The sequence below is a fragment of the Sturnus vulgaris genome, chromosome 1 (assembly GCF_052056855.1).
Source record: "Sturnus vulgaris isolate bStuVul1 chromosome 1, bStuVul1.hap1, whole genome shotgun sequence".
NCBI lineage: Eukaryota > Metazoa > Chordata > Aves > Passeriformes > Sturnidae > Sturnus > Sturnus vulgaris.
In genome coordinates, this window is record NC_142243.1 from 67296421 (window position 1) to 67323739 (window position 27319).

The window sequence follows — 27319 nt, forward strand, 5'->3', positions numbered from 1 at the left end:
CCTCCTAAAATGCATGTTATGCATGATTCAGAGGTTAATATGTTCTAAGTCATAGCTGGCATATGCTTAAAGGTGAAGTTCAACTGTGTTTTGATAGAGCAGCAATTATTAAAATACAGTGTACAAAAAGAATAGTTTTTAATACAAGTACAGCTGGAAAACAAACTAGGGATGGGAAAGGGATTCTTCCGTTTCTTTTCCATATAACTGTCATTGGGGGAAGAAACCACAATAAGCTGTCAGGTCAGTGTCAGTTCATCAGAAAAAATGCCAGGGCTGCCTTCCCAGGATATTTTGAGAGCATTCACACTGGAAATACACAAGAATAAGAAGTCTCATGACATTTCTGCCAATTCATGTCTGGATTGCATTATCATTTGAGGAGAGACTGAGTCCCTCCCAGAACAGGGAGTCATTTCCATGAAGAGCTGTGAAATGGAGCCAAGACTTAGAGCACATCGAGGGGGAAGTGAGTGCAGCCTCAGGCCCCCAGATTGCCCTGCAGCAAGCGGGGCAGCCCCTCCAGGTCATGCTGCTGGCAGCTGGGGGCAAAGCCAGGAGTCTATTTTCAACACTGAGATAGGAGCTTAAATTTTTAAGAGACTTCTCTCAAAACCAGAAAAAATTGGCCTCTCCTAGTTTACATCTCCCTGTGATGGGCATTTATTCATTCTTACCAAAAAGACTGTCTCTTTCAAAAGAAAAGCTCTCCCACAGGGAAATTACCAGAAGAAAATATTTCATCTTTGCTGCTTTAGCATGTGGGAGGAGTTTCTTGACCAGAGCAAGAGCTTGAAGACATTGACCTTGCTGGGCAAATGATAACCTCTGAAAATACCTCTTCAGCACTATGAAAGAGTTTACAAATTTCCCATCCAAGACAAGCTTGCTCACTACTTTGCAGAATCAAATTGACTTGAGTCATGTATATATTGATCATGTGCAGGTGTATATATGTGTGTGTGTGTATATATATATACACACATATACATATATATACATATGTGTGTGTGCATGTACATGTGTGCATATGTGCATTCACGTGTGTACAGTAAACAACTTCATAATTCTTGTTTCAGTATAAAATAGACTTTCAGAGGAGCATCTCATGGTTTAAAGGTTAAGCTTAAACAGCCCTGCTCTCCCCTCCTGGTCAGATTGGGGTTTCCTACTGCATAGCTGGCTCATTAATTCATCCTGTGCTTTCCATATACCTCTCAGCTTTTTCTTCCCACAGCATGCAAGGCACTCACAAAGTGAGCTTTTTGTGTATGGTTGCTGGTTGGTGCTGGTGGATCCTGACAAGTGCATCCTCTAGCAGGGCCCAGGTGTTCCTTGTGCAGCCAGCCAGCCAGTAAATTCCAGCTTGACCACCTGCATGTAGTGTTCTGAGACATAAAGAAGATGAGGAAACACAGAATTGTGTGCCAACAAGCAACGACCATGCTTGATGGCACGAGAGACAGAAGTCAGCTGCATAAAAAGTTCACAACTCTTTGCCTAGAAAATGCCACCCATACAGAATAGTATCGACCAGACAAAGGTTTACCAGGTGCTTTTGAAGTCATCTCCAGCCCAAAGAAGCCACCAAACTGACCCTACAAATTGCTAAGTATTCTTTAGATCTATTTCACTAACAATATGGTCAGTCATACCCAAAAGAAATGTCTGCAACAGGACAGGGGGGGAATAAGCCATGTCGTTCCTATTCCTGCATGCTATCATAAGCCACTCGCTCAATGACTTTGTGTGAGGATATCCATTTTATCAGACCAGCTAGGCAAAGAGACGTAACATTGCACAGGCATCCATCTCCTTGGATATCTATGAATTAGAAAAACACTGCCACATCAGGGAGCTGCTGTTGAGTGAGTGTTAAGGTAGAAATGTGTATCACTGTGACACATCACAGCCTGTAGATACTGAAGGAGACATTTCACTAAGGTCATATGTCTAGTGCCAGCAGACAGGCAGCTCCTTGCAACCCTTGGAAATGACCTAGAGCTTAATACAGACAGCCATTTCAGGGAGACTGACATGATATGATTATTCTCTGTATTGCAGCACAGCTCCACAGCTAAACACACTACTCAGCTCACAAGGACTGAAAATTGAACTAAGTTCTGTTTCCACATATCTTCAGCTGAAGTCATTGCATGGGGGGGGTGGGCGGAGAAGGTTGTCAGAAAAAAAAACAGGTAGCCAAGTTTTTCCAGACTTGGTAACTTGTAAAACACTTGGACTACCATACTTGGAGATTAAAAACACACACAAGAAGCATAGGAGCATCTACTGTGAGTCTACAAATATCTGGCCTATATAAACCCAAGTCCTCATTGCTGGTTTTGTTGTCTTCCTTCCAAGTATTATTACATCTTCTCAGACTTGAACTGTAAAATACTTTGAGAGTGGAACATTTCCTACTTTGGTCTTACACGGGATCTAGTGCAATGAAGCTCAAGCCACCGTGCTACCAAAACATCCTGAACACTGCTGCTGGTACATGATTTATTGCTGCTCTTCTCATATATGATGGCACAGAGGACACCCAGTTTAAAACAAGATTATTGCTCTAAAGATATCTAAAGATAGACCTTGGGGTCTTGATTCTCTATATGCTGAGCCCCTCCTGCCCCACCCTGCCTTACTGATCCCCATACAATTTAGTGGGATGCAGAGTAGGGTTGAACCTCTCCATCCCACCAGATGCCAGTCAAGTACCTGTTCGTGAACACTTTCTCTTCCCACAGTTTAACATCTTCAGTGTTTAGTAAAATTACATTGCTTGCCATGCTGTTCACATAGGAAATCAAAACTGTTTATTTTTGCAACAGGCAAATTGTGGGCTAATTTATACAGATGTATTTATTCAGTGACTCATTAACAGTAAGTATCACGAACCTAATTTACTGCAACATCAGCCCACAGATTGTGGCAAATTATGTTACAGAGAGAAACAGGACCCAGGTCTGTCAGAATTGACTTTTAGAATTGAGGTTTATTTTTAGCATCCATTTCACAGCCAGCTTTACATCAGCAGCATGGATTTTGTCAGTATTCTCTGCCTGTGCTTACTCACCTATCTTCAAGTCTTTTTTATTAATTTCTGTTCTAGTGACAATTTATTTTTTTTGCATGGCAAGACATAAGTGTTCCTGAGGATTAAATACAAAAGCAGAGTAGGGTTTGAGTGCTTTAAAAAGCACTTCAGTAAAATGACATCAGTAATTGATTCCTTGTACCTTTATCAAACTAAAGAAATATTTCTGGGGCAATATAAGGATGGGAAATATTTAACTGTTGTAGATCAGCTTTTAAAATTAAGATTTATTTTTCCTAGGAAACAAGTGCAAGGCAAACCTTGTCTTCAGATTCAGTTTGAAAAAAAGTTTGCATTCAAGGCACTTGCAGTGAAAGAAAATCAGAAGTAAGGATGAACACACACACATGCTGAAGAAGGAGACCACTCTCTTGCCTGCAATTGTCTGTTGGTCAGAGTATTCACCTTAGAGGCTAAAAAGCATTTTTCTTCCTCCACCTGTTTCAAAGAAATTAAGCCATGCTCTCTAACCATCAGGAGAAAGTTATAACCATCAGGTAGGCTGCAGGGTATTCAGTTTTTCCTTGATTCTCTCCTATTGGAGCTGTTCTGCTTCTCAATGAATATGTATGAATTCATTAAGAGACAGAGAAAGAGAGACTAATTAGTACACTTAGCTGGGAAGGCTGGTTACCCTGTCCCAATCCCTGCTCTAGTGAATATCTCATTAACCATACAAAGAGGAACCAGGGGCAAAAAACAAGTTATAAACATCCCCCTTTCCAAGCCAGAGCATTCTACAGCTTAGCAGGCAGTCATGTACACATGTACACATGACTGAGTGCCCTGAGAAGCAGACTTGACACTAAAAGATAATCCATAGTGGCCAGTCGAACCTCAAAAACCCTTCCCCTCCCCATCTCTAAGCATTTAAGAGGCAGAAAAGAAGGGGAAAGGCAAATGTCCCTTTCTGATTTCCAGACACACATTCAGAAATTAAAGTCCCTAAACCCATCAGTGCCTCCTAAAAGCCACAGACCACAAGTCCCATTCCTTACTTCTCCAGATCAACACCTGTTAGCTTGGTTAGATGCTCCTAGAGTTTTTTAAAATATAAACAATGCACAGGTTGTGAGTGCTGGGTTTTTCTCTCACCTTGCTTTTCCCAGATTGACACATGCAAGCTTTAGTATAAGCATTCATTTATTGCTTGCATTTAAATATATACATATATATAGCCCATAAAAGATTAATACATATCCATGAAGAAGACTTTTATATCAGTCAGATCAAAATTAATGAAACCAGTCGAGTTAGTAGGCAGTTGGTTTACATGTTTTTATTCCAACATTATCCTATCACGTTATACTACCCTGAAAATGGTTTAATGTATTTTGTATGTGTAGTGAAATGCTTTTGTGGTCTCTTGCCACTGCACTCTGGTGAAAAACACCCCCTGGTTAGAAGTGTTTGAATAAATTACTAAATTAAGCACAAAGGAAGAAAGCCAGTACAGAAATTGGGGAGGAGGATAAATCAGTGTGAGGAGAAAATATATTCTTAGACACAAAATCCCTTGCATAATACTTCGCTCAATAGATCATATTTTTCTTTAGCACTGAGGGAAGAGACTTTTGCAGATTAGAACATTTTGAGCATTTGACTGAAGGCAGAGAAAGTTTTATTTATAAGCAGAACTGCAAAGGAACAATAGGCCCTAACATCTGTAGTCATTTGTAAGTTATGTTTCTGAGTGTCAGCCTGAGAATATGAATTATTTCTTTGAAGACCATCCATTTCATCACCCAGTCCAGGTCAATGAAAATAAGAACTCCTATACTACCTTTATTTTTCTTCAAGACTAAACATGTACAAGACAAGGACTTTTTTCTTTTTTTTTTCTTTTTTTTTTTTCTTTTATTTGAGAACAGACGTATTTTATTACTGAAGAGCTTTTAAATTATGAGGGAAGAAATAATTTCCTCTAACCCTTCTTCTTCTCTCCTTTGAAGGTATAAAAACTGTGCTCCACCTGTTAACACTCACAGACCAATAACTTAAATTTTTGGCACTTATTTATAAACTCAATAGATCCATCCACACCTGCTTTTCCCTTAATTAGTTTACTATCCAAAGGCTGCAGACTGGCTGCTGCCAGCTTCCTGTGCTAATAGGAAGATCATTTAGGGCTGATGTAAAAGCACAAAATAAATGAATAAATAGATCTCATGCAGAAACACTAACAAGTGAAATATTAACACAAGAGGGAAAAGAAATAACAAAAAGTGAAAGGGACGTGTATTTCTGGGGAAGGCTTGTTGCTTGGGTTTGTTAGATTTTTTTATAGCTAAATCTGAGAAACATTTAAACGTCTAAAACATCTTCAGGGTGATACATAAGCAGTGCAGGGCCCAAGTTCAGTACTCTTGCACCACTTCCAAGGAGTTTGGGATCACCACAGAGGAGGTAGAATGAGGAGGTAGAATCTTTAGCCTCCCCCCTCTACACATTTTATAGAGAGAGCTATTGTGGTGGTAGGAGTCAAACTATTATTAGATTAGCTATTACTCAGAGGGAGGAAAATGCTTGAGAGAGATTTACTTTTCACTGTGCTATCAGCTGAGATGTTAGAATAGTAGGCGTTTGAAGACTAAAATGACAGGAACATTGTAAGCACCTAAGCAGGCAGGGATTTTTGGGGTTTTTTTTAAGAAAACACTTGAGTCCTCTTTTTCCAGGCTAGTAACACAGAGGCATCATTTACTACATTTAGCCAGTGAACATCCTAGCAGAGAAGTTAGTCTCTCATCCCCAGATAGGGACACTGTTGAGGCAAAATCCTGTTTGAACTTGCACCTAACCCATAAAAGGATGGAATTAACTCCAAACAAGGGCTGCAAGTTGCACAGAATATAGTGGTTTTCTTGAGAGCTCTACTGCCTTTAAGTTCTTGCCTTAACACAAAAGGTACAGCACCCAGCACAAGGACACCCTCATCCATCTTATACCCTCCAGACAGAGCCGTAATTACAAAATCTGGTCTTACCACTGCTCAGATTGTTCAAAGTTTTATTTTTAGGAGAGTAGCTCCAATAAAGCACTCAAGTCGCACTGTTTCCAAGGCTCAAAGAAACAAAATTGCCTGGTGGTGCATGTTAGGACAGGAGAAAAAGAAAACTGTGTAATTAAATACCTAAGGATGAAATAGAACAAGTAGGATAGTAAGAAATAATTACTCATCTGAAGGTTTGCTTTGACCCACTATTCTGCAGTCACACCTATTTTACTATTATGTTACAATAACCCATTTTGTTCTGTTTCTAGGCTCAGACCTATGATATTACATTAGATGAATTTCCCATGTTGTCCTTTTCTGTTTGGGAAGTAGTATAATTATAGAGACTGATTTGGGAGAGCACCAGTTTGAAAATGTTGCCTGAGGCATACCAAAGTCCCATGACTTGTTAATAAATCCCTTCTCTCCCAGGGGCTTTTTTTAGCTCCTTCTTGAAATGATGTTAACACTTCATTGCAACATTTTCCTCATATTGTGGGTTTGCCAAAAACCAGGGATAAGAGAAGAGGTTCAGGTGCATCTGACATATCAGAGGGCCAGCTTGGCTCACACACAAGCCAGGAAATCTTTCCTGTTAAAAGGTTGAGTCTTCAAAGAAGTCTGAAATCTCTGCCGACTCAGACTACACCTTGCCTGAAATGCAGGGAGGCAGGATGGAGATGTATAAGCAGCCCCCACAGGAGAAAATACTGAAGCTTTGGACAGACCACAATTTTGAATTCCTTTCCTCTTCTGTTAGCCCACAGACATTTCAAAACATTACTATAATTTCCATTACACAGTAGCAAAATTGATTTTGTTACATAAAAAAGAACACAACCACTTGATCATAAGACACCCTATTTCATTTTCAGTTATATATATATATATATATATCAAGCAAAAGCCTATATATTAACTTCAACTGCTCTAGTGACCACTATTTTCAACAACAACAAAAAAAAGAGATGAAAAAAAGAAACATTTCTATTACTGTTGAATAAACCTAGGAAATTCACTGACAAATATCTTTGTTATCAGAAAGCCTGAGCTGCCCAGTAATATGTATCAGTCTGGATAATCAATCGTTTGAAAATAAGAAAATTCAGTTGCACAACTGTTTCTTCCCCAACAACACACTTTTTAGATGCAAGGAAAGGAGGACGACCATAGATGACCACAGTGAGACAGCATCCAATCCCTTCCTTGTGCCAGTGCTAACTGCAGGTGTGCTGTGCCAGAGGGAAGCTACACACATCTAATCCACACCCAGACAACACAGCCTGCAGCAGCACCTCACTCCAGCAATAAAGCTGTAAGTCAGTGTTATGCCTTTCTACCATAAAAACTCCATTTCTAGGTACTTCTCCTTACTTCATCTCAGTACTGAAGTGAAATTCTGAAGTTCCCCCACATGCATACACTCACACAGGTATGTGCATTCAGCTTCTCTTCTCACCCACCCTGAATTTTTTTCCTTTTATCCTCCAAGTTCTGCCAAACTCCAGCTAATCCTCCCACTGTTCAATACTGCTCCAGCTAATACAGTGACTGCAGCTGGAGTGGCTGCAGATAATTCCCAGTGAGCACTACCAGCTCCAAGGGGGCAGAGTTAATGTTTTATTGGCATGTACGTTGATTCTGTACATCCTGGATTTGAATTTTCCATTTGGAAAGGTCTCTGCTACAACTGGGTCATCTTAACTCTGCATTAATAGAGATTTGTTTGGGTTTTTTCCTTACAATCCTCAGAGCTTCTTTGTGGTAAGGTAGCTCTAATTATCTTCAAAGACTTTCTTTCAGAGTTTTTAGCATCTCACGTTGCATATCACCGCTAGAATCAAACTGAGATTCACAAAGCAAATTACATCCCAAATACTGAATGCAGAACGCAGTAAATGCAATTTGACCAATGAAGACATCTACTTCCAAAAAGAGCACATCTCTGCAGCATTCCAGAGTGAGAAATCGCAGTGCTAGCTGTGGGAGAAGAGGCTCTGCATGTGCTGGGACACCAGGATGAAGCCAGAAGCTCACTCTAGCTTTCAGGCAAACATGAAATTCCTAGGAAGCATACTCCAGTCACTTAAAGCAAGGATGATAACTCTGCAGCAGGTTGGAAAGCCATGGTGGGTTTTCAACCATCACCACTCCTACTGATGTGGGATAAGTATCCCCCTCTTTTTCTGTCCTCATGAACAGCCCCACTGACGCAGCCCAGTGGGAGGAATTGGTGATTTCCCCACCCCACCACCATCAGCTAAGCAGCTCCTTTCCCCAGACCCTCTGGACCAGGTAGGCATCCTCAAAGCCACGCTCCTCCCTGGGTCCTAACAAGTGGCCAGCCAGCAGGAGCTGCCACAAAGGAAGCCAAATGAGCCCACTAGGAGCAGCTCAGCACTGTACAACCCCTACCAGGACAGCAGTGCCAGCATTTCACTGTCTCAATCTAGAGACAAGGGGCGTGTCACCATCTAGAATAAACATCTACAAGGCCTGGTTGACCATCCTCTTCAATCCTACTTCCTACTTCCACGCGGTGTGCCCTGCGGGAGTCTTCTTCAACACAGTGCCAAGCTGTATCATTATGACTTTATTCTGGTGGTTTGGCACAGTTTCAAGATTCTCCAAGATTTGTATAAATGTAAACTTCCCACTGAGAAGAGGGGGAACAAGGTTCTGCAGCTTCTCCTTTGCATCATTGTTCTGCTGTAAACCACTGTAGAGCAGACAAAGAAGAGAGCACACAACCCCATGGTGGCCACAGAGATGAGTGGGCAGTGCCAGCTGCCCCTGTATGAGGTACCTGCTCTCATAAAGGGAAGGCCCCTGTTAACTCCAGGCTTGCAGCATGCCATCAGCATCACTGTGCTCCAGCAGGGCAGAAGGTGGCAACTTCCCCTCCTCCTCCTAGTCCAGCCTCCATGACCACCTTTTTCCTTGCCTTTCTCCAAAATTGACGACCTCTCCAGCTACAAAGCAAAGGTTTCCTCCCACATACCCTGTGTGTTCTCTCACCCAATGCCTAGAAAAAGGTCAGCAACTTGACCCAGCCCAAAGCATTTCATCTCAGCACATGACAGTGCCACCATAATTGCTACTACACATGCAGCACACCTGCCCACACATGAACAGTCACTTACAGGTGATGCCTCTGGGATGGCTTAAAAGCAATCCTAGGTTCAAGCCAGCTATATTATGTATTAAAGCCTGGAGTTGGAGTTTTCCTTAGTTGTCACTAAAGAACATGACAGCCTTCACTAGACCAGGCTAAAGGATGTGCACAGAGTAGTTTATAATGACCTTGATCAGAGGCTGTTCATTCAGCAGCACAGGAGATGTCAAAATTTGGCCAAGCAGACATTTCTCCAGAATGACCCAGTTGTTTCAACATTGACAACCATGAGGTAATGTGCAGCTTTTTCCTCTTCTCCCTGTCCCCTTGGCGGCAATGTCACTGGGAAAAAAGTTCCCTTATCACATAAATAAAACAACCTTTAGTTTTGACTCACTCTTATAAATAAACAGGATTGAGAAAAACTTATTTCTTGAGAAAATTCTTCCACATCCTCTATGTCCTATCCTATCCTGCTGCCACACAACTTGGATTTTAATTCCTCAACTAAAGTGTTTGCCTTCTGCATGGACTGCAGAAGTTTTTAAGTAGAGACCACTTTTTATCTAGTCCTACAGCTGCTTTCTTACAATTACATTAGCTATCTATTTATTTTCCTGCTTGAAAAAAAAATTCTCATACCAAACAACTCACCATTATTATATGCACTTTTCTATAAAGCTCTGGAAATTCTACAGTGCTTCATGCCCTTCTTCTCCTAATAAGACTCATTTTAAAGGGCACTAATATTCCCAAGGAAATGGTGCAGCCTTCTCTTACTGCACCAGAAAACACATTTCAAACATAAACAAGCTAGCAGCAACCATATCTTTGTTTGGCAAACGGAGTAGTCTCATCACTTAGTCCTGTTCATAGCAACACACAAAGGAGTACTCTGTAGCCAGGGGTAATAGCTGATCCCATAATCTGGCAGTAACACTTAGAAAGATTAATTACCCTATTAAGATCTTAGACACTACTAAGAAAATCTTTGTATAAACCTTTTAACTCACAACAAATGCAGCATATTTGATGCCATCAGTTTGTTGCACAATAAAGGTTCTCACCCTCCCACACTTGCTCAGTTTAGTCTCTGTCTCCCATACTATATAAACACACACACGTGCTCACACACACAGCACTTCTTTCCTTTTTTTTCTTTTTTTTTTTGCCTTTCCCCCCCCCCCGTTTTCGCAATACAAAGGAATAAAGTACAAGTGTGTTTGGAGCAGATAAAGTAAAGACTCCTTCTGTCCCCAAATTGGCTGCCTCAGAGATTAAGCAGCAAGAGCAGACACTCGCTGATTCAAAGGCTGCTGCTGTGTCAGAAACCAGAGGCACCTAAGCAGATCCAGGTTGTAAACCCTACACAAATTATATATCCAAAAATATAAGGAGGGTTAAATTATAAAAGCACGTTATCAAAAGACACCTTCTAAAGTACATGGCTCCTGATTAGCACCATCAGATGCCAATGCAAAATAGCTCGTCACCTTGGCACGGCCTCCCACTTCCACACTATCTCACTCTCTCACTCTGTCCTTCTCCGCCACATCGTCACCAGCAAGAAAAGCTGCGACAGTGTGAACAGACTTAGATAAAGCGAATGTGAGGCATCCAGCGATGTTTAAGATCACCATTACTGCCCCGGCTATCCGTAAGGCGATTGCATGTGATTAAAGTCTGGCGCAAGGGAAAAATGTGTGCTTCGGGCACAGCCTGTGGGGAAGCAGGCGGGGGCTCTCCTCTGCTGGGAAGCAAGTGGGAGGATGCAGGGAATGACACGTTACCTGCACCCCGCTTTCCTTATTTCCATCTAGGGAATAAGCACCAGATTTTCCACTCAGGGAACACTTGGCCTGAAAGTCAAAGATGTGGTTTAACATTTCACAGTCCTTTTCCGAGGGAGCACTTCCAAAAAGAGCTTTGTAAAATCTTTGATGCTTCCGTCTTGTAAATGAAGTGGTGGGAGCAACTCCTACCCCAGATCCTAAATGCAACAGGCACGGTCAGTAACTCCCAGTTGCCAGCACAGTGCCTATATTACAAAAATGACATCTGCATTGATGCATTCCCCCCGAATGCTTGCTGACTGAGCTTACTATTTTGGTTTCAAAATATATCTGAAGAAGCTGACCTTGGAAACATACCAGGAAACAAAAAATAATAACATTCACATCCTAAAGCATACTTCTCTTATTGCTCATCACTGCTTTTCTTAATAATAATTACCAGGCCCAAGTTTTGTCAAGGATGATTTCATTTGTCAGCGGATGGTGCGGGTGGGTGAGGGCCAGTGTTCCTGGTACACCCAGAACATCCAACACAGCTACAGTCCTTCACCAGGAGTTGTCTGAGCATCTTTTGTTATTCCCATCCAACACCAGCCACACAAGTAGCTGCTGCTTTGCAAATCAGACCCAAGTGCCCAATCAGATGTGTTACATTTCCAAAGCTTTCCCCACGAATGCTCTCAGTCAGGCATAACCCACTGTGAAATCACTTTGTTCATATATAAGCAGTCAATGACATTATTCGCAAAAGCCTACTCTGAGGATGACCCATTTCTTCCTCCCTGACATCTGGTAGGTTTTGTGCAACTCAATGGCCAGGACAGAGCACAGTAACTCTAATAATCTTCCTCTGCCACATCCAGGTCCCTTTCGGTGCCTTATGGCCCACGCTGCTCCTGCCGCAGCGATTATGGAGACAGCAGTTGTGCTGTAATTAGGATCCTCCTGGGCAAGCCAATCTGAGTTAGCAGCAGAGGCCAGCTGCTCCACTGCCAGCCACATCTTTTTGGCACACCCTCCTCTCGGGCACTCATCCCCTCCTGGAACCCATCCTCTCTTCCCGAGCACCGGCAATGCTCGGACGGGCTTTGGATTAAGAAATTTGCCTCCTTTCCACCACTGCCAGCCCCATCCAACAGTGCAGCCAGACGAGGCTTTCCCCGAGGAAGGCTGAGCCCAGAGCACAGCCCAATACCCCCCTGTCCTATCCTACAGGGACCTGCTGCTGTTTCAGCCCTTTCATTCTGTTTTCACTGCCAGAAGCCACATTTTGCACAACACGGATGCACACATTTCTTTTTGCATCAAAAGATAAAGGCGTGAGGAAGGAGGGGGGGTGTATGTTCAGTACAGTTCTGCCCTGTCCTTTTCCCCTCCTGATAATGACCAGACAGTTACAAGTGTGACCACCTCTGAGTCACACATTAAGAATCTCATTATAGTTCCATCTTTTAATTTTCTCCAGTGTTAGAGTTATGCACCATTCCTGCTTCCTTTCATAATGAAAGAAAAAAGCGTTGACTTTTTTGTTTGATTTCTACTGCTACCAACAACATATAATAGCTTGTCCTTAAACTTATAAATAATTTTTTAAAAGAAGAAAATAACCAGACGTGCCTTTTTTCTTGACTTGTTAGTGTCTCTGGTTTTTATCTGTTCAGGCTTGAGCAAGAGACAGCCTATGGTCGCATTCATTCTTGGTCAGTTTTACTTTCCATTTCTATAATTATTTTACTTGCTATTTTTATTACTATTACTTCCATGCTGCAATGAACTGCCTTACCTTTTTTCTTTCATTTTAAACATTATTAAAAAAAAAGTATACTGTCATCACTCAAGAGCATCCCCTCAAAAGCATATCTTCCAAGAGATGGCGACAGCTTTGCCTGAAGCACTTTACAGTGCAGTGCTATGACCGTGGCCATCATAATAAACGTGTAGAGCAGAGATGCACATTCAGTTTTCTTCTTACAGGGACAGTAGCTCATTCTGACATGTCTAATTTAACCAAATCCCATCTTGTAGGGAAAATGGATGGGCCCCTTAATTGTAGATGAAGATAAAAGCAGCGTAGCTACTCAGTGCCATTCTGGTGAGGAAGCTGGCCTTAGGTAGTCAGACTGGTAAAGAGCTACCAGGTTTCATGAAATAGGTTCTGAAAGCAAAGGGAAGTTGTTCTCCAGTACTTTCCATGGGATCAGTTTGTCTTTACAGCCATCCTCCCATTCCTGGGTTGAAATTGTCATCATCTTTCTCTTAAACTAATTTCAATTTGATATGTTTTCAATAAAAAAGAAGAGATGTCTGTGGTGCACTGCTTCAAGAATACAAAAAGTTTCTATCTGCTTTTGTTAAAGATTGTTTTGTTGGGGTTTTTTCATTAAATTATGTCGAAGGAAAACAGCCCACCTACTACAATTCTACATGTTCCTCACCTATTAGGTCCTAAGAGCATCTGTTCTCCTGCCTGGAGTGGATGGACAGAGCGGAGACCGGAGAGGGCGATAATTCCGTGTAGTTTTCCTCCCTCTAGCGATGGAAACAGAGATTGCGGGTCACCCCTGCTCCGAAAGAGGACAAGAAGCTACAACGAAATTCATACACACAGCACACCACCCCCCCCCCACACACACACACAAAAAAAGTTGTTAGGCACCTCGCCGTACGCTGGAGGAGCCAGGTGACCAGGTGACCCTTCCGACCATGTCCCAGACCCCAGCACACGAGTTCTGTGCCAGAAGACCACCATGTGCCAGCCCAGGGGTTCAGGAGCCCTGCTGTCCATTCTCCACTTACAAATAAACCCTCTCTGCCAAGAATTAGGGACAGAATTTTCAGCCTTGACCCAAGAGGCATCCAAGTGCATTTCCTTCCACAGACAAGAACAAAACGGGGTAGTAAGTGTGAACTGCTCTGGCTCTTGCATTGCATTTTGCCTGGGTTTAACGATTGTGGAGCTCATGAAAGAGCATGTGTCTTCACAGGGCTTCTCAAATATTTACAGAATGTATTTGGTATCCCCTGCTAATAATAGCCCAATAGGCCCCCAGATAGAGTGTGAGAGACTGAGGCACTCTTGTTCTGGTTGCTATTTCGCAGCCTTGCTTCACAATGCTGAAAGACTCCTCAGTTCTTGTAAAAGGGTAAGAGACAGGGAAACAGATTGCAGAGGTTCCCGAAGCTGTTATTTTAGGAAACACTGCTTCATCGGTGGAATTGCGCACTTTCTCCAACCAGAGTTGTGTGAGGTCCACACTTACTTTTCTTCAATTTACTTGTTGAAATTAAGAATAAAACCTCACAGAAGTGGACAAGTTTGCTTGGGCTTACTTCTTGGGCTTACTCCTCTGAAGAGAAAATTACTTGTTTTGATGACAATACATTTCTGACACCAGATGCCAAAACCAGAAAACACTATTTCAAAACTCCCTGTCCTTGGCAATGAGCCACCCCAGCTAAAGCCCACCTATGCAATTGCCCATAGGGTCAATCCTAAATTACCTGGAGCTACCCAGATTGGAGGAAGGCAGTTTATCCCTCATGGTCTGCGGTGATAAGAGAAACAGGCCTTGTGGGAGTGCTTCCCAGGCAGGGACATATAGGAGAAACCATATTTCCTATACCCTTCCTTTGATCTCTGACACACACACATACACACAGAGTCCCCAGGAGCCTGAAGTTCCCGCTGCAGTCGGAAAAGGAAGCATCAACCTTCTATGAAATCTCTGTGGGAATAAGGACAAGGGCTTACTTTGTATTGCCCATTCCTGCAGTAACCCAAACACAGTTCTTGTGCAGGGCTCTTATCCTCCCTGCTCAAAAGCCACAGCTCTGGTCTCTCCCTGGACACCGTCCAGCACCATATCTGTGGGTCCAGAGGTAGCACCCCAGCTAAGATGGGGTCCAGGGACAAACCTGTGCAGCTGGATGGAGATACCACTCCTGCCTGCACATCACTGATGCACTCAGGGTGCAGGATCAGCAAAACCCAAACTCCTACCATAACAGGGGTAATCAGTCCCACTTTCACCCCTTGTATCCAGCTGCTAACATTAGAGAGAGACCAGGCCTGCCTAAGATGCAACTCTTGCTTGGTGCAACAGGGCAGTTACAGCCTGCAAATGAGATCCAGGTCTTGACTGTATGTTCTCTCTCTTTAAGCTTCACTCAAGTCCCACTCAATCTCAGTTTGACTCCAGTGTGCAATTAAATTCTGTCCTAAGTGAGAACTCTTGCGAACTGGGCTCAGAAACACAGTTTGCCCAAAGTGTGTTTTAGGATTAGCAAACTGAAGAGAATGGCTGCTGTCAGGCATGGTGCCAAAGGCATCCCCCCAAACTGAGCTGGGAGATTTTATCCTTACACACATGTGCTTTTTGGGTTTTTACTCTTTTTTTATTTTATTTTTTTTAACCTTCCCCCCCCCCCCTTCTTTTTCTTCTTCATGATTGTGGGGGAAGGAAGAAGCAGAAGTCACCAGCTGTATTTTGGTGCCAGAAGCATGAACAGCACTGCTCAGTGGTGGCAAGGGTGCTCTGTGGAGCACATCTGAGGCTCCAGGAAATCTGGAGCAGGGCCAGCCCTAAAGGAGGCACATCTCTCACCTGTTTTCAAGAGCACAAAGGCAGGCACACCAAGGACAGAACCATACTTTGTATGAAAGTCTTGCATAGGATGGCAAGGCAGCCCAAGAGAGGAGATTTGACACATAAGAACATATATAAATGCCCTTTTCTCCTGGCTTTATGCACAGTCTTCACATCAGGCTGTAAAAAAGTACCCTGACGCCAAAATGATGCTTCATTGCTTACAGTGCTTTACATACAGCACAGGCACTGCACAGAAACCATTTGCAATGCATTTGTTGTCCCTGCACCATAGTGCTGCTCTGGGCTGAGCCCAGGTTCTTGCTGGGACAGAAATGTATCGACTCAAAAGCCTACAAAGTGAAATACTCAACAGCCATGGGCCTGCACCCTTCCCCTCTGAGCACAGCAAGTGGCACACGGGGAAAAGGGAGGAGATTCTTCTAAACAAGTCTAAAAACCACCCTTAACAGCCAAAAGACGTGTTAACATTGGCACCAAAAAGAAGCAAGGACGAGTCCGCCAGTTAAGGAAAAATGACATGTAACTGCAGTGGAATTTCTAGGAATAGCTTCATTTCTCGTCTCCATCAAGAATTCATGTGAAGAGCTGGAAATACAGAGGATGAAGCTAGGCACGCACAGATGTCCCAAGGATGTACTGAGGGATGTGCCAGGGCAGTTTCCCCAGGCACAGTTCCCTGCAGATGGTTGTTGAGTACATCCATATTAGTCCAAGGGTGTCTCTGCACACCATCTGAAGTCAAGGATATGGAGCAGGGTTGCACAAGCAGAGGCTGTACAGAGAGTCCCCAAGGCTTTCCCCTTCCCAGTCACACCCCTTCTTCCCACCTCAACCAGCACTGGCAGTCCCACATCCAACATGTAGGGACAAGCTCTGACCATCAGCACTGTAGAGTTTGCATTGACTGGGCTTTGCTGCATTTGATTCACAAGAAATTGTCTGCCTTAAGCACTCTTCCACCACATCCTACAGTGAAGCTACTCACTTTGGGCTGCTGCTGCCTGATCCTCTTGGGCAGGTCCCTTTGCTTAACTGTTTTCACTCACTTGGTCATCATTGGCTTCCACCTAAATCCCAAAAGTTCCTACCATCAGTCTTCACTATCTGGGAGCACTTATCTACTGGCATCCCATAGGACACCCTAAGGCCTACAATACTGAGAAGAACAGATCCAAAAATGCGTGCAAGAGGTGACATCTGAATCCAAATTGCACCTGCTTCCAAACTAGCCAAGCTGAGTCTCCAAGGACATCACCATAAAGCAGCCTATGTCATCACAGACTGGAAGACTTCCAGACTGTGGCTATTTAGGTACTGGATCCACTATGCTTTGGTCCCTCCCATCCAAGCCAGTACAACGTGTAGCAGCATGGGGAGACATGCTCTTGGGTGATTCAACCTTCTCCATTCCCAGTTTTAAAAGGAAACCTTGGAACAGCCCAATGCTCCATTTCAGCTCAGTTCTTCTGGAGGCAATAAACATATGCATGAGTGTGAAAGTGAACACATAAGGAAGATGGGAATTGCAGAACATACATGAATACACTTGTGGTTTCTGTGGATTTGATTCACGACGGTTAAAGCATCACCAAGCACATCCCAGCAGCATTTAACAAACCAAGAGCCATTCCTGGTTACTAGATACAGTAATTTTCTACACAGATACTGTGATTTGTCCTTCAGAAAACTTCACAGCCTTGTCATGAATCTCTATGATTTACAGTACCTGCTGCTAGCCGGAGCTCACAGATGGAGCGCCAGTACTCCAGACTGACAATACGCAGCCAGTAACGCTGAGCAGGGATGTGTCACCTCTATAAAGGTTGAAAATAGGACAAAAATATCAAAGAACAGAACAAACTTCTGATAGAGGCTATTTTAGTCCTCTAATCTGAATATTCAGGCTTAATTTGGTATTTTACACGGGGCCAATTAGACATCCACAAAATGACACGAGACTGGTTTGCCACTGATGAGTATTCTGCGTTTGTATTTCTTCTGTCAGCACACTTAGTCACTTGTTATTTCATGGTCAACTTACGGGTATCTTTCCAGGGAGGTAGCAAGGAAGGGAACATATCTTAAAAAGATATTAATTTAAATTCCCTGAAGAGACTGCTCTTTCCCACTTACGTATGCAAGTTTGCTTAACTAGGTTGCCTGCCATTTTCAAACACCAGAATTTCAATTTATCTACCAAATTAAACAGTCACCTTTGTACTCCAGGGGAAAACCGCACAGAGGGAGGAAAAGGGGGAAAACACGTACACGTGGGCACACATGCACACTTTCCTGGCTTTTAGAAATAAGGAATAACTTTTTTTGTTATAACAGCATCAGATCATTTAAAAGAAAAAATAAGTAATAACCTAATTGTGGGATTAACCAGTTAGATTTTTAGCTGTTCCAGCAAGGGTACAGGATGCTCAGAAGGGAACATACAACTGACTATCAGTGGAAGTTTCTGCCACATCAGTACTGTGAGCCAGCGCTTCTCCGTTTGTGGCACAGCCTGAAAGGGACTGCATGCCTGTCTGTCATGAGCAGATCACTTAAGAAGTGATGAGAAACATTTCTAAAGGAATGATGAAGAGTGTCAAAACATTTTAAGTGTTAAAAGCAACAAAAGATTTGATTTAGAATTTTATTCCTCTATCCAGCCAGAACTATTGTCTTCAAGGATGCATGAATCTTCTAAAAAAATTTTATCTTCTTTTTCTTCTTTCTCCCTCTACTAAATTTTAAAAATATTCCTATAATTACCAAACCAATGACAGGAAATGAGGATCAAGGAATCAAGGAAACTGAACCCTCCTAGTAACCAATGCAAATTCTAGCAGACTTGCTGACACACATTAGAAGACAGAGAAACTATTGATGTTAAGAAGTGATAGAAAGTTCTCAGCAGCATCTTCTCAAGAAGATGATCCATGCATGTCATGCACATGCTTACTTTACACATTGAAAAAAAATCACAAAAGAGGCCAGAACAACTTCCAGTCCCACCTCATCAGCATGACCCCAGCAACAGCTCAGTTTTAGCTTTGATAACCAGAACTCTGCAGGATGGCATCCTCACCGAAGGAGGCTGAGACTATGCAGGGGACACCACACCTGTTCAACACAACTGCGTGCCTGAAGGGCCATGCTTTGTGGAAGGGGAACTGCAGGGCTTGGTCTCCATCACTGCATGCACGTGAGAGTGCATGGACACAGCCATGGCAACCACTCAGCAATTTCAGGTTAAGAGGGAGGATTGAAAAGCAAAGCAAATGGTCAGGATAAACAGACCTTTATTTTATCAGAACATATCTAATAAGCAAAACTACAATGACTACAACAATACCAGCCTCCACAGCAGCTGGCATCCAGCTTTCTTTCAAATGCTACCTTCACAAAATCAGAGCTTTTCTCAGCTGAGAAAGTAAACAAGCCAAGTTTGCCTCACGACTAACCTGTTGCTGACTTGGGAACACATTGCTAAGCTCTCATTGAGGGAGAAAGTAGTGCTTGTGCACGAGATTTGGATCCTGGGGCACTCTGGTCCCACAGGAGTTTGGAGAGGCAGCAAACGTCAGTCACAATCTAATTGCTTGAGAATACACGTCTTAGAAGAGCTCTGCATCTTCTAAAAAACTTAAAGGAATTGTTTTTTCCTAGGAAGAACACAGATTTTTAGTGACCTATTTCCATAAACATAAGAACTAAAAGGAAGTTGTATTACAGTTTTCTGTTCTCTTTACATCTTTTACTTCTCATTTCCTCTCACACACTGGGAACTCCCTTCTAATTAACTTCTAAAAAAAAAAACCAAAAAGCACCATACACAGAAATAAAGAAAAGGGGAGTCTTGAAGCTGGTATCACATGCTTCCAAGACAGGCAGAAGCTTTTGTCAGGAGACTAACAGATCAGTCAAACATGGGACTACTCATTTTTATAACTCCCATCAGGAGCCTTCTTGCCCTGACAAGCCTTCATTGTCCTCTCTGCGGGCAGCAGCCAGTGCAGACCTCCAGCATCTGATGAACCCAAAAGGATCAGTGGCTGGAGGGGAAAGGGGACAAGAAGGGTGACCCTCCTAAATAACTTTTGCAAAGTGACTCATCCTTTCACTGACAGCATTAACATCTCTGCTCCTGCCAGCTGGGCAGCTGCTCCAGCCCTCGGAACAGTGAGGGAATGTTTTGTTCCAGAGATGGGAAAAGGGGGGGCGCAGAGGAACAACCCTTCTGTGTGCATGTGAGCGTGCATGTGTAATTGCAGTATGATTTCAGCTATTTTGACCTAATAAGAGTTATTGCATTAGTCACCAGCCCTGGTACAAACAGATGGGTATGCAAGAATATAAAACAGAAGGGGAAAAAAAGATATGAGAGATGCCACAGTCTCCAGGGCAAAAGGACATCCTGGCCATGGGAGTTGGGGAGGTCCCACACAGTACAGCCCCACTGAGAGCAGCTGGCCCACAGCACCTGGTGGCATCCCACCTCTCTGCAATCAAGTGCCAGGAGACCCCATCCTTCATCCAAACAACCAGACTCAACACTCCACTTGTGCTGAAAAAGTTTCTCATGCAAAAGAAAAAAAAGCACAGCGGATGTTGTACAATGGTTTCTTTAAAACCCTCCACATTTTTGTCTCATTGTAGGATCAGCTTTCAGGTCTTCATCCTAAAGCTGCAGTACAAGTCAGTAAGTCTTGCTTGGGATACAGATTGCCTGGTTTTGCTCAGGGGGCATACTTGGTGCCTGGCTAAAGGAAAGGGTGTGGCAACACAAAAATCAGCCTTCCTACCCTCTGAAGCATCTAGATTAACCAAACATAAGGCTCAGGTCCACACGCTTGAGCCCACCAACATTAGGAAAGCAGATTCAGTGCATCTGGAGCACTGTTCCCACAGCCAATATTTACTTTTCCAAACTAGAGCAGGAAGGCTTTGCCATCATTCATGGAAACATGGGCAGTTCTGTACTAAAAATACTTTCTAGCCTTCCCCCTTTCCTCCTCCCTACAGCATTTCCTATTTTCTTTCCAAAAGCTTTGCATAGGCCTCTGCAGACTCTGCTGCCAAGAGGGACTGGACACACACACACATCTTTCCTGCCTGGCTCCAGCAACATTCCTGCCATCCATGCAAAAATTCTTCTTCACCCAAGATACTCTGTCCAAGTCCACAGGAAACTCCCATTGGCCTCTACCTTGGAGTATCAATTCTAAAAACTCTCCTCTGAAGCCTCTGACTTCCTCACCCTACCCCTCTGTTTTTACTCTTTGCCTCAGCACCTTTCATTAAACCAGTGCAATCAATGCAACATTCCAGGCACCTGCACCAGAGCATTCACCAAAACACAGGGACAGCCATTCCTGCACAGGGCTGAAGGTGGGACGTGACAGCAGGGAAGGGGGCTCAGTTCTAAGCACAAGAAGCCCATAGACCAGAACATCTACTATTTGTGGACCACTCTTCCCAAAAAGATGGGAGCTGGGAACACTGGCAATAGGCCTAAATGTGGACTGTGAGCTGCAGCGTGCAGGGAGAGGGAGGGGGAAGCTTCTTGTGCTAAATTGCAGGTCTGAACATCAGTGACAGCAACCCCAGTCGATGAAAACTTGCAAGAACCTGCCCAAGCACATACATTTTCATTTTGAAATAAAGAGAACAAATTTGGGAGCATAAAGGTTTTAAATTGTTGATTGGAAGATTTGCATGTAGACAGAGAATTGTTTTCTTCTCCTGGCTCACTGGGTAGCAAAACAGAAAAATTATGTGTAATTAAATGGAAACAGTATCAATTAGCTGTGATTCTCCAAGCTGTGGAATGAGTAAACCAATAAGGAAAGACTGTTCTTGTCCTCTGGCAGCCTCTTCATGTCAAGATTATTCTGAAGATATCTTAAATCCACTTAAGCATGAACTATGCAAACAAATTTTAAAAGAAATCAGTGCAGGTGGAGGGTTATTTACTAGCCAGTGTATTACTCAATCAAACATATCCTGAGGAATTAACTTGATTGCCAGTACTTGAGCTCATTTCATTAACATTACATCTTTGTCCTCCTTGAGTTATGCCCCTGAAGTTTAAAGAGTAATCTAGATAGGGACAGGCTTATCTTTTACACTATAGAAAGTGGCCTTTGGGTCAACACTTTCAGATACTCCTAGAAAAAGGACACACACAAGGACAGCAAAAGTCAACAAGTTACAGTATCCAGTGCACACAAAATCCTGAGCTTTAAAACAGGCAGACTCCACAAAGATGTTGCCTATAAGTCCCATTGCACAATAACAAATTCTGAATGAAGCAGTGTTTTATTATAGACTCATTTTCCCCTCTGAGATATTGTTAAGTCAGAAATTGCATCACTTAAATCTATTAAGTAACTATAAGAGCAGCTTGCTTCTCATAATCTAAAAGTAGTAGTGTGAGACTGAGTGCACAGATCAGCAACGATTAATATTCCTGGTTTATATTAGTGTTTCACACAAGAACAGAGTTGGACCTGAATTTGATGTAGACAGATTCTTCCAATAGTTCTCATTCATGAGAATAATTGCTGACACGTGAAGGAGATAATTTAACGCTTTGTGGTGCAAATCCAACATATCTACTCAGACTTCTACAGGACAGACATCCACCAAAACACCATCGGCACATTGCTCTTCCATTTTTTATGCATATATTTAGGCTCAGCACCAAAGGGGCTGTCACACACAAAACTAACAAACAAAAAAAAAAAAAAAAAAAAGGAAGTCTCAACTTGGCTGAGTCACCATTTGAAGCCATTTCATAGTACTGTGACCTCTCTGAAATAACACCAACTTCTTCCTGTCCCGGGGATGATTTGTTTCAGTTTGGTTTTCTTGAGAACTTGATATTAACACACCCCAACTAAAGCTTTTTCTTCTGAGAAAAAAAATGGTAGCTTGCATTCTCTAAAACCTGGGAATTTGTGAGGGTATCAAGAGTGCACCTTGGACCTGAAAGGAACAGAAAGTGTGTGTGGCCAAGAGGAACCTCTTCTACACAACAAGGTTAGCCCAATACCATGTGTCTGCCCATTCTCCACCACAGTGTGACCCTGTTGGCCTTCCTCCAGGCAGGGAACATGCCACCTCCATAGCACCTGTCAGCACCCTTTCAAACTATTTGTCAAGTAGTTATTTGTGAATAATTCTTTTAGTGCTGACACATTTTGTAAGTCGGCTGAAGATAATTAACAAATAGGGAAAAAAGTACAATTGTGTAGTAGAATAATTTATTGCTAATTATTCTCTCAGGTCTAAGAGAGCTGCTGACCTTCTCGATACATTTCTTTTAGTTAAATGAGTACAAACAGATGCTGACCTTCATCAAAACAGCACTGATAGATTTCCTGAGGAAACACAAATGAGAGTGTAAAGACATGACCAAACATATCCCAGCCAGTCGTACATTAGTCATGAAGAGCATTTTCCAAAGTGCTTATTTGGTTCTAATGCTTTGTGTTTGGGAGGGGAGTAAAGGGCACATCACACCTCTGACAACTCAAGTGCAATGGTTTGGGAGTTGAGCAATTGAAAACCCAAGGGCATAAAACAAGAGGATATTTCAGATATTTTATACATTGTTTTGCCTTTTTTTTTTTTTTTTGTCAAGACAGCTTCTGGACTATTGTTACTCATCATTTGCATCAAGTTTTAAGCTAGGGACAGTAAGAACTGTGAGTTTGAAATGTGACACCACACATCACAATTTAATGAGGCCTCTAGGGCTACGTGCAACGCAGCCTCATTCCCTCTGCACGTACAAACACACTCAGATGGTGAATCAGAACCGAGAGCATCTTGCAAAGCACCCTAGGGCTTTATTTAAAGGAAAAAAAACTGCGATTTGTCAAAAGCACTACGGCTCCCTGGAAAGAATGGGATAGTCTTCCTGAGTATTTGTGCTCGTGGAGACTTAGAGATCCTTGTCAGGAGTGGAAAATGGAATCATTCTGGTTTTTAATCCTGAGCAGCAAGTAATTTTAACAGCAAGGTTTCTACAAAATCATTTTTCTTGACCTGAAAGGGTACACACATACAGCCTCCAACAGATGTGAAAAGCAGTTAAGTCAGTATAGATGTTCCATTCAAGGCCCTCCTGAACAGAGATGCCAGTGCTACATAAAGACAGGTATTCATAGCATCCTCTTAGAGCAATTCCAGCCATCCAACTTGGACATTATTCACAGCAGCTCAGCTAAGAAACACAAGATTCCTCTGCAGTCCCTGGAGCGAGGAGACTGACCAAGCACAACTGTGACTACCCATGCTGGACTAGAGTGGGATGGGTGAGTGAGGACCACTGCTCCCTGTCAAGAACTTTTTGACATACAAGTCAGTGACCTGTGTGCAACAGACCAGAAACACAAGCAAACCAGTTGAAACCAGCTAACAGGCTATAATCAGGCACTTCAGGGAGCTTTGAAATGAAATGGCCAAAACATCATATATCCTTTTCCCTGGCTGCTGGGGTGAAGAAAGAATCAGAATTACAATAATAAACTTTTCCTTTTAGTCTTTAGGGATGAACTGACAAAAAACAGCAAAAAAAAGCCCACAAATCCCAGTTTCCTTCGAAGGCTCCCCAGAGCCCCATGTATTTCACCTACTTGCTTGTGCACACTCAAAAAGCTGAAAACGCTAACTTTGATCTGGCACAGAAGTCATTAATTACAGAAGGGAGACTAATCTTTATCTTTCAATTTTCACAGCCCCATCTCTCTGCAGGCTCTGCAGCTATGATACACACATAACCTACAGGAGATCTCTGTTTTTCCAAGTACAAGTAAACTGCCAGCAGTACTTGCTGCCCCTCATTATGGAAGTTAGTGCCAGACTCTGTTCCTTACACATGGAATCATGGAACGTTAAGGGTTGGAAGGGGACCTGAAGGATCATCTAGTCCCGACTCCCCTGCCATGGACAGGGACACCTCCCCCTAGGCCAGGTTGCACAAGGCATTATCTAACCTGGCGTTGGACATTGCCAGGGATGGGACATTCATAACCTTCCTGGGCAACCTGTTCCAGGAACTAACCACCCTCACAGTAAAGAATTTTTTCATAATAACTATCCTTAATTTCCCCTCCTCATGTTTGTGAATAATCTGACACTTGGAAATTAAACCTTTAACATAGGATTCGTATTTCCCACGGGACACTGTCTTAAGTGTCTACAGTTTTACTTACCTATGCCAGAGTGTTGCATATCATCCACAAAGCCCAGGTTTTAAACTTTTGAAAGATTAATTCAAGAGCCTACACCATTGCCTGTGTATCAGGAAGAGCTGGAAGGGCTGGTGACACTATTAGACCCCACAGTTCTGTGGTGTCTGGAAACTCAATTGTTGCGACACCTGGAAAAGGCAGATTGTGTCCTATATGGCAAAGGAAAGCAAACAAAGCCTTAAGGTCGTCAGCATTTGACCCCACACATTATTCTGACTTTGGGCATTATGTAACTAGCCCCATCCATAGGGATTTACATCCCCTATCCAGAGCTTTGCTAACCATGATATTTCAGAGAAAAATAAGAGCTAAAAACAGGAGAACAAATTCCCCAAGTTTGGAAAACTCCTTCCTAGCAAGAATAATGTTTGACATCTATTCTGCAGGCTGTGGCCTAACAGGAATCACAGCACTCTACCACATGAAAAGAAACCCTTTTTTCCTGAATGTCCTCACAGACAGGGATGAATAAAGCGATCTGTGTACCAAAAAGTAATTGCTGAGTTCACACACAATCTTATTGCTAAAAAAAAAAAATACATCAAACAAAAAATGCAATCTTTTTTTTTTTTTTTTAAAGCTGCACGTGAAGCTCTCCTCTGCTGAGCTGCTCTTCTATTTGCACTGCTCAAATACCTGCAACACCATCTCTCTTACCAAGATTAAACTCAGGGAACTGGCAGGGAGTAGACAGCAGATCTTTCACAGAAGAATAGTTCTGGAAAAGATGTCTACATCTTCCAAAGATAGGTACTTGTATTGGAATTATATGGAATGATCAAGTTATCCCTCTGTTTCTGATTCACTGAAATGCACCTCTTTAATTTCACTTCATAAACAGATTTTCTAACACTCATCATTTTGCTGACCTTCCCTCAGGTTTTCTTTGCACCTCAGCACTGATTCTACTAAGAGTTCAGAGATGGACTATGGTCCTTTCAGCATGAACTTGACGTTATACATAGGGGAAAAAAAAAGAAAAGAAAAAAGGAGTATCAAGAAAATAGGAAGTTAATTTCTCTGAAAGCATAATATTAATATGACTTTTTTCCAGTTTTGACAACAAAGTCCCTTTCACAGTGTAGATACAAGTTATCATCCACCGTTCTCAGAACATTAGCAAGCAAATGTCTGGATTAGCACATCTAGCTGGAACAGAAGGAACTGCAGAATGAATTTCAAAGGTAAAGAAAAGCACAGAACACCTGAGCATCACAAGTGAACACAGCACACTGTACTTTGAACACCAGCCAGTGAGACTACATTTAACTGAAGCACAGGAGGAACCACAATCTTACTTAAAAGTACCAAAAAAAATGTAACTCAGCAAGTAAAACACTAACTCCTAAGTTGAAAATAGGACAGAAAAACATGCAGAAAACAGTGTCTCCTACTGAGAAAAAGTAGAAATAGTTCTTCAGAAACGTGCATCTTCCTTTACTCACCATTTTAGCAAAAGTATGAAGGAGGAAAGCACTCTTTCAACATTTCACAAATTTAAGAGAAAATCAATAAATCCTTTAAAGACAAGAACTTAAGGAGGACTTTTCCCAAAGCTGGTCTGCTTCCCCCAGGCACCACACAGAAAGTCACCCTACTTTCTGCAGCTAGTAGCAATGAAGCTCCTTTACAAATACCTGTCTTACTCTCTGTAGACTTTTGTGATCCTAAAATAGTTTTCAAATGGAAACAGCTGCAGGACTGAGGGAGTGTCAGAACTAACATACCTTCACTCTCTTTTCTCCTTTGTTTCACCTTTACACTAGAAGATGTGAGTATTTGTAATGCTTTGTGTTTTGAGACTATTCACTTTTCTTTTACTTTAAAATTATACTTCCCTTTGTTACCTTTAATGTTCTGTTTCCATGTTCTTTACTGTTTGCAGAGCCATCTTAAGAGGCCTTGGAAGACAAGGTTAAATCCCATTTTTGCCTCCACGTAAATTGTGTTAGGCATGGCGAAACCAAATTCAACTTTTTCAGTAACAGCAGAGAGAATATACGAGGAAGGGATTTGGAGAAAGCTGGGCCTGACCAAACCTTGGTAATCAGTGAGGTTTGGGACTGAAGATAAGAAATAAGGTCTGTGGTGGGAGATGCAGATGGGAAGCTGAAAGTAACTGAAGGTTTGGGGGTTGGAAAGAAGCCAGGGGCTACAAGGGTCAGGCTGACCATGGCCTTTCTGGAAAGGTCTTTTTCTGTCCCCCCCCCTAGCTTTCCAATTCTCTAGTCCCCATGACTAGTTTCCTTGCTTCCATTCCTTTTCCTCCTACTCCCCTCCTTGAGCAAAAGCAGAAGCTCAAGGGGTATTTTGAAGTACTGGATATCAGCATTTATACATCGTGTTGCTGTCAATTCCTTTGCAATGCTTCCATCTCCTCATGGCAATGGTCAAGTCAAAGGCAGGGATGGGGTTCCCATCTGGGAGGGGCAAGCCAGGCAGGACCTTCTTG

At 42.6% G+C, this 27319-nt stretch overlaps 1 long non-coding RNA gene across 1 annotated transcript in view; it reads left to right on the forward strand.

Annotated features, from left to right (window-relative positions):
• LOC148225274 (uncharacterized) overlaps window positions 1–27319 on the forward strand; it is a 245037-nt gene that overhangs the window by 206859 nt on the left and 10859 nt on the right. The gene's annotated exons all lie outside the window — the stretch shown is intronic.